The sequence below is a fragment of the Schistocerca serialis genome, chromosome 9 (assembly GCF_023864345.2).
Source record: "Schistocerca serialis cubense isolate TAMUIC-IGC-003099 chromosome 9, iqSchSeri2.2, whole genome shotgun sequence".
Classification (NCBI taxonomy): Eukaryota; Metazoa; Arthropoda; class Insecta; order Orthoptera; family Acrididae; genus Schistocerca; species Schistocerca serialis.
Genome location: NC_064646.1, coordinates 24,503,187 through 24,519,263, shown reverse-complemented (window position 1 = coordinate 24,519,263; position 16,077 = coordinate 24,503,187). Strand labels below are relative to the sequence as shown.

The following is a 16,077-nucleotide window of genomic DNA, read 5'->3' as shown; positions in this document are numbered from 1 at the left end:
CAGACGTGTGTCCTGCAAACCTGTTTCCCATTTAACACTAGTAATCGGTGGATAATTTTTCGGTTACGGAGGAACGATTAGAGAGTTCGATTTGAATTCCATTTTCGTTGATGAATAAAACTTAACAATGAAAATCATTCGCAATTGGAACAGCTGTAGCATCTAGAATATCAAGGAACGCAAAAAACGAAACACGAATATCATTGAAAAATCGGCGCACACCTTCCACTGTGGATAACCAATTTGAAGAAATACAGTGACCTGCCAATATCTGTGCAGGTTTATTTGTATCATTCATCTACAAACTCCGCAATACATTTATATCTTCGTCAGAACAACCTTTCTATCGGCTGCTTTTTGAACGATGCAGCTTCCATGTGCAATACAGCTACTTATTAACAGACACTTTCCTGGAACTGACTACTTACATTTAATTAGTACTTAGCTGCACTTACTATTGCACGACGTATATAAAACCTTTACATATCATTAATTTCCACCGATATTTTTTCATTTTATTAACGATGCTCAAGCAGCAAGAGACTTACACCACACGATAAAAATGCAGCAACACCTGATGGCACACTCGGACGTATTTATCATCGGTAGGGTGCGAGCGAGGAAAGTTTTAAAACATGAACTTTCGTAACAGATTAAAACTATCTGCCATACGAGAACAGAAGTAGGAGATTTGTTACTCTCTATCATAAGGCTACTATCTGAGCCTTGCATGTGATTTCTTGCTCATGTCAGTCACATGATCCCAAATTACTGCTACATGATATACTCTCATACACTAAAATGATTGACCTGATGCATTTTACTGTCCCATGAGCGATAGAGAGCTTCTGATTCTGACGATATGTTATTTCTGGGCTAAATTTAGCCTACTGACCATCTCATAACATACAGTCATACAAGAGCATTAATTCCTTCCATAAAGTAATTTCCAGATTGTAGTAACATTGAGATACTCTCACGGTGACAACAGTAGCGTTCTCGCTTCCCGCGCCCGGGTTCCCGGGTTCGATTCCCGGCCGGGTCAGGGATTTTCTCTGCGTCGTGCTGACTGGGTGTTGTGTGCTGTCCTTAGGTTAGTTAGGTTTAAGTAGTTCTAAGTTCTAGGGGACTGATGACCATAGATGTAAAGTCACATGGTGCTCAGAGCCATTTGAACCATTTTTACAATAAGAAACAGGACAAAAGTAGTTAAATGTATGAACACTGTATCCTTCCCACGTCCCCCTTTCCTTGTGTCGGTTGCAACTACTCATCTCCCAGCCCGCTACATGTTGTTCTCCTAGTCGAATTCCCCTAGCCATTAAATCCGTTCTTCTGTCCAGCTGCTCCTTCCTACAATCTGTAACTAAAATTTAATGTCAGATTATCCTGACTGGACTACAATATGACTGCAACACTTGGTCCTATATCGTAGAAATTTCTTGAAAAAACCTGACTGGAGACTGATCACTATGAAACATACAAACGAAAACTGTAGCTGCATATGTTGTTGTTGTGGTCTTCAGTCCTGAGACTGATTTGATGCAGCTCTCCATCCTACTCTATCTTTTGCAAGCTTCTTCATCTCCCAGTACCTACTGCAACCTACATCCTTCTAAATTTGCTTAGTGTATTCATCTCTTGGTCTCCCTCTACGATTTTTACCTCTTGATGCCTCAAAACATGTCCTACCAACCGATCCCTTCTTCTGGTCAAGTTGTGCCACAAACTTCTCTTCTCCCTAATCCGATTCAATACTACCTCATTAGTTATGTGATCTACCCATCTAATCTTCAGCATTCTTCTGTAGCACCACATATCGAAAGCTTCTATTCTCTTCTTGTCCAAACTATTTATCGTCCATGTTTCACTTCCATACATGGCTACACTCCATACAAATACTTTCAGAAATGACTTCCTGACACTTAAATCAATACTCGATGTTAACAAATTTCTCTTCTTCAGAAACGCTTTCCTTGCCATTGCCAGTCTACATTTTATATCCTCTCTACTTCGACCACCAACAGTTATTTTGCTCCCCAAATAGCAAAACTCCTTTACTACTTTAAGTGTCTCATTTCCTAATGTAATTCCCTCAGCATCACCCGACTTAATTCGACTACATTCCATTATCCTCGTTTTGCTTTTGTTGATGTTCGTCTTATATCCTCCATTCAAGACACTGTCCATTCCATTGAACTGCTCTTCCAAGTCCTTTGCTGTCTCTGACAGAATTACAATGTCATCGGCGAACCTCAATATTTTTATTTCTTCTCCAAGGATTTTAATACCTACTCCGAATTTTTCTTTTGTTTCCTTTACTGCTTGCTCAATGTACAGATTGAATAACATCGGGGAGAGGCTACAACCCTGTCTTACTTCCTTCCCAACCACTGCTTCCCTTTCATGTCCCTCGACTCTTATAACTGCCACCTGGTTTCTGTACATATTGTAAATAGCCTTTCGCTCCCTGTATTTTACCCCTGCCACCTTTAGAATTTGAAAGAGAGTATTCCAGTCAACATTGTCAAAAGCTTTCTCTAAGTCTACAAATTCTAGAAACGTAGGTTTGCCTTTCCTTAAACTTTCTTCTAAGATAAGTCCTAAGGTCAGTATTGCCTCACGTGTTCCAGTGTTTCTACGGAATCCAAACTGAAGTACCCCGAGGTTGGCTTCTATTAGTTTTTCCATTCGTCTGTAAAGAATTCGTGTTAGTATTTTGCAGCTGTGACTTATTAAACTGATAGTTCGGTAATTTTCACATCTGTCAACACCTGCTTTTTTTTGGGATTGGAATTATTATATAGTTCTTGAAGGCTGAGGGTATTTCGCCTGTTTCATACATCTTGCTCACCAGAAGGTAGAGTTTTGTCAGGACTGGCTCTCCCAGGGCCGTCAGCAGTTCCAATGGAATGTTGTCTATTCCGGGGGCCTTGTTTCGACTCAGGTCTTTCAGTGCTCTGTCAAACTCTTCACGCAGTATCGTATCTCCCATTCCATCTTCATCTACATCCTCTTTCATTTCCATAATATTGTCCTCAAGTACATCGCCCTTGTATAGACCCTCTAAAAACTCCTTCCACCTTTCTGCTTTCACTTCTTTGCTTAGAACTGGGTTTCCATTTGAGCTCTTGATATTCATACAAGACGTTCTCTTATCTCCAAAGGTCTCTTTAATTTTCTTGTAGGCAGTACCTATCTTACCCCTAGTGAGACAAGCCTCTACATCCTTACATTTGTCCTCTAGCCATCCCTGCTTAGGCATTTTGCACTTCCTGTCGATCTCATTTTTTAGACGTTTGTATTCCTTTTTGCCTGCTTTTTTTACTGCATTTTTGTATTTTCTCCTTTCATCAATTAAATTCAATATTTCTTCTGTTAGCCAAGGATTTCTACTAGCCCTCGTCTTTTTACCTACTTGATCCTCTGCTGCCTTCACTACTTCATCCCTCAAAGCTACTCATTCTTCTTCTACTGTATTTCTTTCCCCCATTCCAGTCAATTGTTCCCTTATGCTCTCCCTGAAACTCTGTACAACCTCTGGTTCTTTTAGTTTATCCAGGTCCCATCTCCTTAAATTCCCACCTTTTTGTAGTTTCTTCAGTTTTAATCTACAGGTCATAACCAATATATTGTGGTCAGAGTCCACATCTGCCCCTGGAAATGTCTTGCAATTTAAAACTTGGTGCCAAAATTTCTGTCTTACCATTATATAATCTATCTGATACCTTTTAGTATCTCCAGGGTTCTTCCATGTATACAACCTTCTTTTATGATTCTTAAACCAAGTGTTAGTTATGATTATGTTTTGCTCTGTGCAAAACTCTACCAGGCGCCTTCCTCTTTCATTTCTGTCCCCCAATCCATATTCACCTACTATGTTTCCTTCTCTCCGTTTTCCTACACTCGAATTCCAGTCACCCATGACTATTAAATATTCGCCTCCCTTCACTATCTGTATAATTTCTTTTACTTCATCATACATTTCTTCCATTTCTTCGTCATCTGCAGAGCTAGTTGGCATATAAACTTGTACTACTGTAGTAGGTGTGGGCTTCGTATCTATCTTGGCCACAATAATTCGTTCACTCTGCTGTTTGTAGTAGGTTACCCGCATTCCTATTTTCCTCTTCATTATTAAACCTACACCTGCTTTACCCCTAGTTGATTTTGTGTTTATATGTCTTGTTCCTCCTGCCACCGAACTTCACTAATTCCCACTATATCTAACTTTAACCTATCCATTTCCCTTTTTAAATTTTCTAATCTACCTGCCCGATTAAGGGATCTGACATTCGACGCTCCGATCCGTAGGACGCGAGTTTTCTTTCAAGACTGTTGCCCTTGCAACTACTGAAAAGGCTGCTGCCCCTCTTCAGGAACCACACGTTTGTCTGGCCTCTCAACAGATACCCCTTCGTTGTGGTTGCACCTACGGTACTGCTATCTGTATCGCTGAGGCACGCAAGCCTCCCCACCAACGGCAAGCTCCATGGTTCATGGGGGGGGGGGGGGAGGTATATTGTTTATAAATTAAAGACTTGCTTTCTCTCCGAACCGTTGTTTTTAGTACATAAGTGATGAAGAAGGGTATAGAATATTTCCGAGACTCAAGCGCTCACGCATACCAGCGGCATTCACTGCTCAGTTCAATAACAGATTTCAAATGGATTGTCTAAAAGGGATCGATCATAAGCGTATGTAGTGGCTTAGGTCTTTCCATGAATTGACGTATGCAAAGATTGAGGAGTGATACTAAACTTGAGGGTGAAATGATATCCGTGATACGATTAGCAGGTGACCCTGTTGTCCTCAGCAAAAACGAGCAAGAGTTTTGTGACCTGCAGATCGCAATGATTTAATGCGTGCAGAAGACAGACTCAGAGGAAATCACAGAGAAGCAAAAGTAACTGGAGTACCAGAATTGAGATTAGTGAGAAACTTTTGATCAGACTTGGGGTAACGCCGTAGACGAAGTGATGGAATTCTGTTGCATTGGAGGTAGTTTAATGAATGTCGGACGAAACAGTATATGAAGCACACTGTCACAGGCAAAGAGAGCACTACTTAATTAGAGGTCTACTAGTATGAAACAAATGCCTCACTGTAGAGGATGAAAGAGAAACCACATTCACCTCAAATAACGTATGATTATCTGACGTTATTGCCACTGGGACGAATAGCGAGCAGGGGAATGAAACAAAGATAAAGCGTTTCCGAAAACCCATTAACTGCTTAGATACAGAACTTCCTGGCAGATTAAAACTGTGTGCCTGACTGAGACTCGAACTCGGGACCTTTAGCTTTCGAAGGCAAATGCTCTACCAACTGAGCTACCCAGACACGGTTCGAGCCTCTCCTCACAGCTTAACTTCTGGTAGTATATCGTCTACAACCTTCCAAACTTCGCAGAATCTCTTCTGCGAATATTGCAGAACTGGCAGTCCATGATGAAAGGATGTTCCGGATACATGGCTTCGCCACAGTTTGGGGGATGTTTCCATAATGAGATTTTCACTCTGTAGCGTAGTGTGAGCTGATATGATACAGTCACTAACTCTTTTTATTTGAGTGAATCTACAATATTTTGGTACCGCCGTAGCAGAATACCAAGGAAGAATATCAGTGACGTCATTCATTAGTCTAGCCTTAAGTTGAGGAGAAAAAATACATTTAATATGGTGATCTACGTCAGTTTTTTTCCGTTTGAATGGCATGGCAGGTAGACGTTTATTCCAGGGAAACTAGCAACGAAGAGACAAGCGATACGCGATGCCTACTTTATGCAAGGACAATCACTACGCTGAAGTCGCAGCTATTTATGACGGACCTCCCAACACTACAGAAGGTGGGACGCGGTTCTTAATACGGTGTGTTATCGCGGCGGCCGGTATGCCGTGCCCTGGAAGGTGCTACCACCATGCTGGCCATGAAGGGCGATAAGGAGTTCTTGTGCTAGGGTGTTCCTTTCCTCCACCCTTAGCAGTTGACAGCTGCTGGATGGTAGTTTGTGCTTGTGGACGAGCTGCAGTTAATCTCGCCAAAGCATCCCACAAGTGCTCGGTGGGAATTAAGTCGAGGGGACAGGCAAACCACTCCATTCGCCGAATATCCTCTCGTTCCAGGAGCTGCTCCACCTGCCGCTGTTCGATACAGTCGCGGTTAGTAATATACAGGGCGTCTCATTTATGTTGACCACCCTATATAACTGTTTATCCAGATGCAAATTACAAAATGTTTCAAACAAATGATCTTTAACCGTCAGGGGGACATCAATCAGCCAGATTGCCTTCGTTGCAGCTTTGCTTTTTACAAAGATATGAACAACGGTATGACGTTTTTTAATGGCACCCTGTATTTTTATTCGGTAATTCATGTCATCTCCTAAAGGCATATTAAAAATTTTTCACAGTGTACCTTTTACTGAACATAACGTTATTATTTACATAGCACAACACTGACTTTGACGCTCCCAGCGCTTAGTGCAGGTACTCGGGGTAATGAAATACATCCACGTGCTGACGTTGACAGAAGACAAATGTAAACATAAGTAGAATGCACGTCCATCATTCCGTCAACCATTGTCAGTTAGAGAGTTGTGTGAGTAGAATGTACAACAAAGAAGAGAACGCAAAAATGCTACTCATCTGTGGGGAATGTAAGTTAGCAGAACAGTAATTGCAATACTGTTTCCTTATGTACAGGTACGTTTAGTACAGTAGTTTAGATCTTTTAAATACAATTGTGTAGAGTAGGCATACAGTAAAGGCTGTCCTTCCTTCAAACTGCATCGACGTAACGTTTCTTTTATTGTTGTTGTTCAAGGTAGTCGAAATGCTACGCAGGCAGCGGAACTGTACAGAGAGCGATTTCCTCATAAGAACCCACCTTCCCGACGGATGTTTTCTCGTCTTGTTGCGACGCTTCAGGAAACGGGAAGCTCCAACTCGAGACAACGCAATCGTCGTAGCATTCGCTCAGACGAAGCTGCCGAAGTTGCTGTTCTCGCTTCCGATCCTATGAGTCCACATGTGGGCACACGACAGCTTGAACACGAGATTGGCATTCCTAAAACCACTGTACATTGTATTCTTATGCGTCATCGGTTCCATCCTTACCACACACTTACATCAAGAACTGCATGGAAATGATTTCCAGAATCGTGTACAGTTGTGTCAGTGGGCACAACAGCAAATCCTCGTCAACCCGAACTTCTTCTCCAATGTTCTATTTACAGATGAATGTTCCTTCTCATACAAAGGACAAGTAACTTGCATTATTTCTCCAGTGTCAACCCATGATGGCTTAGACAGGTGGAACATCAGCGCCAGTGGAAAATTAACGTCTGGTGTGTGATGCTTGGTACTACAATTATTGCCTCTTATTTCATCAATGGTAGTCTAAACGGCACAGCGTATGCCAACTTCTTCAGTCGAATTCTTCCTCCTCTTCTCGATGAAGTGCTGCTAACAATCAGAATGCTTAAATGGTATCAACACGATGGATGTCCAGCACATATTACCTTGCGTGCATGTCATTTTCTGAACCTAAGGTATCCTGCCAGATGGACTGGTCGAGGAGGAACATTTACTTGGTCTGTTGGGTCTCCTGATTTAATTTCTCTGGACTTTTTTCTTTGGGGATTCATTAAAGTCGTTGTCTATGGCGATATTCCAACAACTCCAGAGGACGTGCATGAACGTATCGTGCTTGCTTGAAATTCTATTCAGGAGGCAACACTGGAAGCAGTAAATAATTCTTTCATTAAACGAGTGCACCAGTGCATCGGTGTCCAGCGTCACCACTTTGAGCACCTCAGAATGTTATACTCCTGGGCAATGGTACAGGAGTGCCAAAGCCAATCTTGTGCTATGTTTTTACTTGGTTTTCATTTGTTTTCTGACTACTCCAGCAAGTGGACGAGTTTGTGATCCCAGGCTCAAATTCAATGTTGTATTATTTAATTAATAAAGTTGTGTTTCAGTGAATGGTACACTGCGACACATTTTTGAATAGGTCTTTAGGAGAGGAAATGATTTACCGAATAAAAAATACAGGGTGCCATTTAAAAAAGTCATACTGCTGTTCATATCTTACTGAAAAACAAAGCTACAACGAAGGAAATCACGCTGATTGATGTCCCCCTGACAACGAAAGAACATTTGCTTGAAACATTTTATAATTCGCATCTGGACAAACAGTTATTTAGGTTGGTAAAGTTAAATGTGACACCCTGTATAAAAATGAAGTCAGGGTTGAAAGTACGCCTGAAAAGGAGCTCGTGGAGAAGGACTATAGCGTCACAACAAGTCGACCAGTGAATGTCCCATGTTGAAAGATTTGGAGATCACTGCGCCAATGAAATATTTTGCCTCCCCACGATCACGTCTGAAATTTTTGCTGGCTTCAATAAGTGTTCCCGCCTCTCGGCATATGAAGGTATATCCAGGATCACTACTCAGATTTAATGTGTTCTCCACTTATGGGCGGTGCAGTCCATCACTCAAACGGTGCCGCCGATTGGTGGATATCAGCGGAAGATGACGTACTGGTTGCTGGACAAGGAGAGCAGCCCCATGCACTTGCCGTATCACCATGGAGCGTGCGACTGCGTGTCTTGCAGTCCTGTTAAATGTGTTTACAATTGCACCCGTGCATTAAGATCGATGCCTTCTTGCCTGTTGTCCAAAGTAGCGGTCATCTACTGCTTTAGTTGAGAGTGGTCGACAACCTCCTATCCTTTGGCCAGCAGTGGCTATGATTCGGACCGCTCCCGATGCACAAGAAAACATGCTGTGAGCAATACCTAACTCCAGGGGTAAACTCGTTATACTCAGTTCGTGTTCCAATTTCCTATGTATCTTTTCCGTGTGAAGTCATCAAGAGGCTGTGCTCGGACCATGCTGTAACGGAGAACAACACCCCGGTGTACTGCAGATGTTCGCTGATTGACAAACACTGTCTTTTTCCCGACCCCTCAGCTGTCTCGTATGCCAGGTCCAGCTCATTGCGCCAGTCAGGCAGAAATCATACCATGTGACGTCCTGCTTCCTATGCGCGACTGGGATTCCTGTAGCAACAAGGTCCCGCACTCCCATTCATTTACACCCAGTAGTTAATATGTTGCGGTAGAGTCTCGTTCTTAAGTTACGCAGAAATATGTACAACTGACACCAGAGACCAACTGGCAGTTTGTTACATACCTACGTTTATTTGCCTCATTTATCCGAAATGTATAAGCAGTGTGCTTAGTCAAACATTCAATACGTTTAGCTTCGAAATAGACTAAACAGTCTGCTTAATTAATATCCTCATGGAGATAACTGTTTTGCTGATTAGGACGGAGATTCCGGAATGAAATTTTCACTCTGCAGCGGACTGTGCACTGGTATAATACATCGTGGCAGATTAAAACTGTGTGCCGGATGGAGATTCGAATTCGTGACCTTTACCTATCTCGTGCGAGTGCTCTACCAACTGAGCTACCCAAGCACGTCTCACGACCCGTCCTCATAGCTTTATTTCCGCCAGTAGAGTGGAGAGTTTCTGTGAAGTTTGGAAGGTAGGAGACGAGGGATTGGCTGAAGTAAAGCTGTGAGGATGGGTCGCGAGTCGTGCTTGTGTAACTCAGTTGGGAGATCACTTACCTGCAAATGGGAATGGTCACGATTTCTAGTCTCGCTGCGGCACACATTTTCAGTCTGCCACCAAGTTTCAAGATGGAGCCGGTCTCCTTGAGTATTTATTGATCGAGGTGTTCGGTATTGGAGGTCAAGGCGAAACTTCTCTTTACAACTCTCAGGCGGAGGGACACAAGTTGGAGAGAAAAATGCGGCTCAGTTTCTCGGCGAAGCTCCTCTGCTATCCAGTGATCTCTATCTAAACTGGATATCGAACTCAATCTGTCTAAGATTTCGGGTTAAATACCCTCATACATTTTATCTTACACAGCTGCAATATGGGGGCCACGAAGTGACAGAAAACACAAAAGAAAATAATTTCAAATTCTGCAATCCCACGAACCAATTTTGTCGCGTGTTACAGATTTCTGGAGAAGAACAAGATCAACTACTTCAAGACAAGTTTTAAAATCGGTGATCCAGATACGGGCAGGCTTACCAGAAAATTTGATTCTGAATTATTTAACTTACGCTATACCCGTACATTACGTTGTCTTACAAAATAACTACATAAGATGCAGCACAAACTGATAAATTATGGACTTTATTAGCCAAACCTTTAAATGTGTAAAACTTTGAACATAGCTGCTAAGGTTCTGTGACCGTGTCAGAATTATATTAGAACAAATAAGCCCTCGGTCACAAATATTAAGTCAAAAGTGACCAGGTTTCGACGCTACTATGAGCGTCGTCTTCAGAATTAGACTAACTGTTGTGTGAGATGGCGAGCCGCTAAGGGCTGCTCGTACTGTGAACAAGGGTTGCAACAAGACTGTGTGTATTTCCCAAATTACAGAGTTGCAAAAAATCTATAAGCTTGTTGAATAAGCTGTAATTCGTGTACCAGGCCGTGTCATTGTGAAACTGTAGTTAGTTGCGCTGATGAGGACCGCAGTAATATCGGTCGAAACGTCAGTATTTCAGTTGCCTTAGTGTTTCAAAATGAAGTGGCCTAATTGACCTCATTGGTTTTACTCGCATAAAGAATGGACATGGAACCATACGAATATTATTAGTTGGTTGGTTGGCTCATTTGGGGGGTGGGGAGGGGGGTGGGAGAGGACACCAAACAGCGAGATCATCGGTCCCATTGGATTAGGGTGGGATGGGGAACGTAGACGGCCGTACATTTCCAAAGGAACCATTCCGGCATTTGCCTGAAGCGATTCAGAAATCACAGAAAACCTAAATCAGGATGGCCGGAGGCGTGTTTGAATCGACGACCCCCCCCCCCCCCCCCCCGAATGCGAGTCTAGTGATATTATTAATAAAGAAAGCACTTATCAAGTATAAACTGCTATTAAAATGAACAGAGGGACCTAGATCTGCACCTAAAACAAAATACAATGTTACATAATTGATGTTTCATTATACACATTGTCTACTAGCTCTTAAGTTGCCACTTAATATAAGAGAGACATGCACTAAAATGCGAAAATGCGTTGACATGGATCATTAAGGATCGTAGGATTTAGGAAAATTCGGGAAAGTTACCTGCACTTACACTTAAGCTACATGTGGGCCCTTTGGACAACACAGGTGACAGATAATAGATTTTACGATTAGTGCTGCAAAACACTGTGCTCGTCAATTTCCATAGGGTATAGAAATGCTACGAAACATTTCCGGACCAATAAATTTTCTGTTAACATTTGGAGGAACAAAACTGCGAGAGAAATTGTAAAATTCGTGACGTAAAAAATTATTCTGGGTAAGTACTTACTTACTATGCTGGTCAAACAAACCGAGGTCACTCTTAGGCCTCGTCTGTTAGCCTCTTCCACCTTCTTCCACGCACACATTTCTCTCCAGTTATCCCCATCCTTCTTATATCCTTAGTAACCGCTTCAACCCATCTCAGCAGTTGTCATTGATCTGTTACCTCAGATGTCTTGTTCCACCACCTGCCTTGGGAGCCGCCCATCTTGATGCATTACGTACTCATACAACCTCACTTCACTCTCTTTAATCACTGTCACTATGTCCACCGATTTGTACAACTCCAGCAATTCAAGATTTTTCCTTTTTCTCCAATCGTCTCTACCCTCCACGGGTCATGGCAGCATTCTCAAATGTCATCAGTTTTCTAGCTTTTGGGTCAGAATCCAAGACTCTGTCCCACGTAGAACCACGGGTGGTATTACAATCACGTAGATCCTAAGCTTCGTAGACCTCCTTAGAAGTACTTAGTGTCATCCATATTCTTTTCGTACCTGCTCTCATTGCCTCTTCCATTGACATTGTTACCATCTGAAGCAAATCTTGCTCCCTCTGTGCAATTAAAACTACTTCAACCGTACAAACTAGGGTGTTGATTCTACCTAGCTGAATTCTTGTCTCTATTATTCTTGCCAAAGCTCTTTCTAGTAATACATTAAATAGGAAGGAGGCGGGCGGGGGAGGGGGGGAGGGATGACAATCTCTTTCCCACTCTGTAATCCTGATTTCAATCTTCTCTAACATCTTCCCATTCATCTTCACCGTTTATGTTATCTGTTGTGTGCACGTTTGCGTTTATTACGCGTTTTGGAAATCCACAGAAAGACAGCGAACATCTTTGTGAAATTCCAAACTTATTAATATTACTTGTCTTTTATCTCCATTGCCAGGCAGGTGCAATTTGATAACCGATACGCCAAATTACCTTGTTATTTTCTTCTAGCAACGATTATACAAAACAGTTCAGCCTAGTAGTTATCTGAATGAAATTATTTCTCTACAGCGGAGTGTACGTCGCTATGAAACTTCCTGTTAGATTGACCTTTACCTATCATTGGGCGTCGGAGGCCCGTCCGTGGTGTTTAATATCTTCTCTATTAATAACTATATATTTAATTTTAATAAAATCTTATGACTTTTCATAGTTTGTGAAGTTAGTCATAATTTTGGAAAAGCGTTATAAAGAGGCTTCTCTGTCTTCGTGTTAAAGTGTTGGTGCACATTTCCTCCGGTACGGGCATCGCATGCGGTGCGTGGGTTTAGAAGCAATTTTTCAACAACCAGATGTCTGTCATCGCAGCGTCTGTTCCGACATTCGCCGTTGTTGACTCATGCTGTTATTCTTTAAGTGTACAGCAGTTCTCCTTGTGATACGTACATGTATATTTTGGTGCATTATTTCAATACAATGTGTGTACCACAAACTGCAAATCATTGGAAGAAGAGGACTATCAGAAGAGGAAATAAGGGAATTGTTGGCGCAGTCTTCTGATTCTGAAAACCCACTAAGTGAGTGTGTATGATAATGAGGTGAATACCGCTGAAAAATCGGAACTACACGAAAATGATGTGCATGATATATCCCATTACGAAGATGGAGAAGAACAATTCATAGAAACTTCTGTTGAATGTGGATCATTGTTTTCCCGTGATGAGAATGAAATGCTCCTCTAACTGGAATTTGTGGTGGGCTGAGGAAAAAGTATGTTCTGACAGAAGAGTGAAGACCTACAAGTTCTTAGATTAGGAACAGTGATAATGGAAACTCTTGTTTTATATTGCTCTTTCGTGTACCCCACACTGAAAAAGAGTGTATGTGGACCAACAAGGAAGGTCGAGTCGTTTACGAGGGCTGTGTGGATATAGAGATGCATGAAATCAAAATGTTTCACGGTGTTCTGATCTTGGCTCGAGTTTACGAGTCAGGAAATGAAGATATCAGTCAGCTCTGGGGTGTTGAGAATGGCCGAACACTGTGCAATGAAATTATGTCTCGCAACAAGCTACTACTTGAAGATGAAAGTGTATTTGTGGATGGAGGATGGAACTAGAGCCGCGAGACTTGTACAGGATGTTGTGAAAACCCTGATGATTGAACTTGAAAAGTGTGGACGTAATACCACCTGTGAGAATTTTTTTACATCTCTCGATTTAACTGATCATCTATTGTCAAAATATCTGACACTAGTCGGCACTATCCGAAGAAAGCTGAGGTGAACTGCCTGCCGATTTTATCACACCTAGAGGACGTGAAGTGTACCGTACATTATTTTGTTTTCAACCAGATATGATGGTAGCTTCTTATTTTCCTAAGAAAACAGAGTTGTCACCGTCTTTAGCTCTCTTCGTGGCCAACGAAAGGTGCCATCATCATATGTAAAGAAGCCTGGAGTTATAATGACGTACAATGCCACAAAGGGCGACGTTGACATCACGGTCCAGAAGACAAGGTGCTACAGTGTGATCCGGAAAACAAGGCGCTGGCCACTGGATGTTTTCTTCAACATGATCGATGTAAATGTAATGAATGCAGAGATAATTTGGATTAAGAATGACACGTCGGACTTGCATCATAAATTTGGGAGAAGACCGGGAGGGGTAAAGAAGTCAATTAACTCGTAACTAGCACCGTATCCAGGAAGGGTAATGAAGCCACCAAGGAAGAAAAGTGCGGGATGCTCACATTGTATAGAGAAGAAAGACAGAAAACGTCTAATTACTTGTTATGAGTGCACCAAACCTGTAGCCTCTGCTTTTGTCTGTAGCAAATGTGCAATAGCAAAAGCCGCCAGTGAAAGTATAAGAATTCTGGTTTTTTAAAATGTAATCTGTAAATAAACAAAATTATTTTAAAAGTATTTATACCTCAAAAATAATTCACATCATAAGTAATCAAAATAGTGTCAATTTATGCCAATGTAAATTACACGGGCCTTAGAGGCCCGACTTGTAGGCAACGCTAAGCAGATTTTCTGATAAGCAGAGGGTTAAAACAGTCTGCTGGACAGCGACTGGAACTCGAAATCTTTGCCTTTCGTAAGCAATGTCTCGATCTGTCAACAAATTCGTGTTGTGGCTAGAAGATCGAAATTTAATAATCGTGCAAGAATAAAATAAAATGAACATGATCAGTCTTAGGGGAGGTGGGCCACGTACTTCCAACGCGTTTCACAGGTTTCTAATATTTCGTCCAGAATTTTGGAAATCGTCATATACTGAGTCAATAATTAGAGATGTAATCGCTAGCTTAGACCCTGACATGGAGGTTAGGACAAAGGAGTGGGATCGTTAGCGCCAAACTTTAGCCATATTCTTCAAAATATTCAGTCTTTTGAAACAGCATCGTCAGCGCAAGGAACTTTCAGTTATGAGTTGGAAGTAACACAAATAGCAGTAAGACGCGTTGTAATTGACGTGCATCTAATGAAATTTTGCTGCCTTATTCTTTTGACGCAACATCGGGCAACAAAGTAGATCAACACTTAAAAATTCCGTGTAAGTGCGGATAGGACTCGTGCACTGAGGGTTATGTGCGTAGATACTTCATCCACCCCAGGAATCGGAATTTTCGATTGTTTTTGCCTATTACTGACATCGATACTAGCGAAATGTGCTAATATGTGAGTTAAATAGCCGCATTTTTTGTTTGTGTTCACGTATAAGCTTAAACTATTTATACCGCTTACGGACCTTAATCTTTCAAGGGGAGGCACAGGCCGTTGGGATCACAGATTTACTTCAAGAATTGTACACCTTCAGTATGTCATTAAAGCAACATAACGAGTAAGTAGTAAGGCACACTATCCTGGCAGTTCCGAGAAAATCGCAAGAGAAATTTTACGCGTCTATTATGTGGCTGTGTACCTGTGCGTAGAGGCAGGACGTTACAGTTCGTGGTGGCCAAGTGGCACCTCTGCACAGTGGCAATATCGTAACCAGTGAGGTATAACTGAGGTGCGATTATTGATAGTTGAAAACGTTTAGCAATACTCCGGCAGAGAGATGGGAAATACCATCCCCGTGGCAATTCTTGTTAGCTGCTATGGGACTGGTCCCATCCAGCACGTAGCTCAGCGTGTTCGGTCAGAAGGTTAGCTGTCCTTAGCGAACGGATCCACGATGAACTTGAACGGGTGTCAAGGGACGCCCGCCCCGAACAATTGCAACGAACAAAAACGGACAAAATGAGACTTTAAAAAAAAGAAAAAGTGGTTAGCGTTCGAGCTTAGTAAGATGAACATGTGTGTGGTGATGGTTCGACTTCCGCTCGAACATAAATATTGATCTGTCTTTTTGCATCAATGGTCATATTTAATTTATGTGATATTTAAGAGGTAGTAGAATAAAAAACATTTGTAATTGGCCGGCTGTTGTAGCTGTGCGGTTCTAAACGCTTCAGTCTGGAACCGCGTGACCGCTACGATCGCAGGTTCGAATCCTGCCTCGGCATGGATGTGTGTGATGTCCTTAGGTTAGTTAGGTTTAAGTAGTTCTAAGTTCTAGGGGACTGATGACCACAGATGTTAAGTCCCATAGTGCTCAGAGCCATTTGAACCATTTGAACTTGTAATTGGGTACAGTATTTGCATTAAGTTTCAATTTATGTTTTCCATGTCTTTATGACAAATATCATCCTGCAACATTTTAATGTTGAGAGCACATCCAAGAAGTAATTGTA

General features: G+C 41.9%; 1 pseudogene; it reads left to right on the top strand.

Moving 5' to 3' along the window:
* The first annotated feature begins 15,308 nt into the window (after positions 1-15,308).
* LOC126420160 (U4 spliceosomal RNA) lies at positions 15,309-15,468 on the top strand (annotated as a pseudogene).
* Positions 15,469-16,077: the final 609 nt, after the last annotated feature.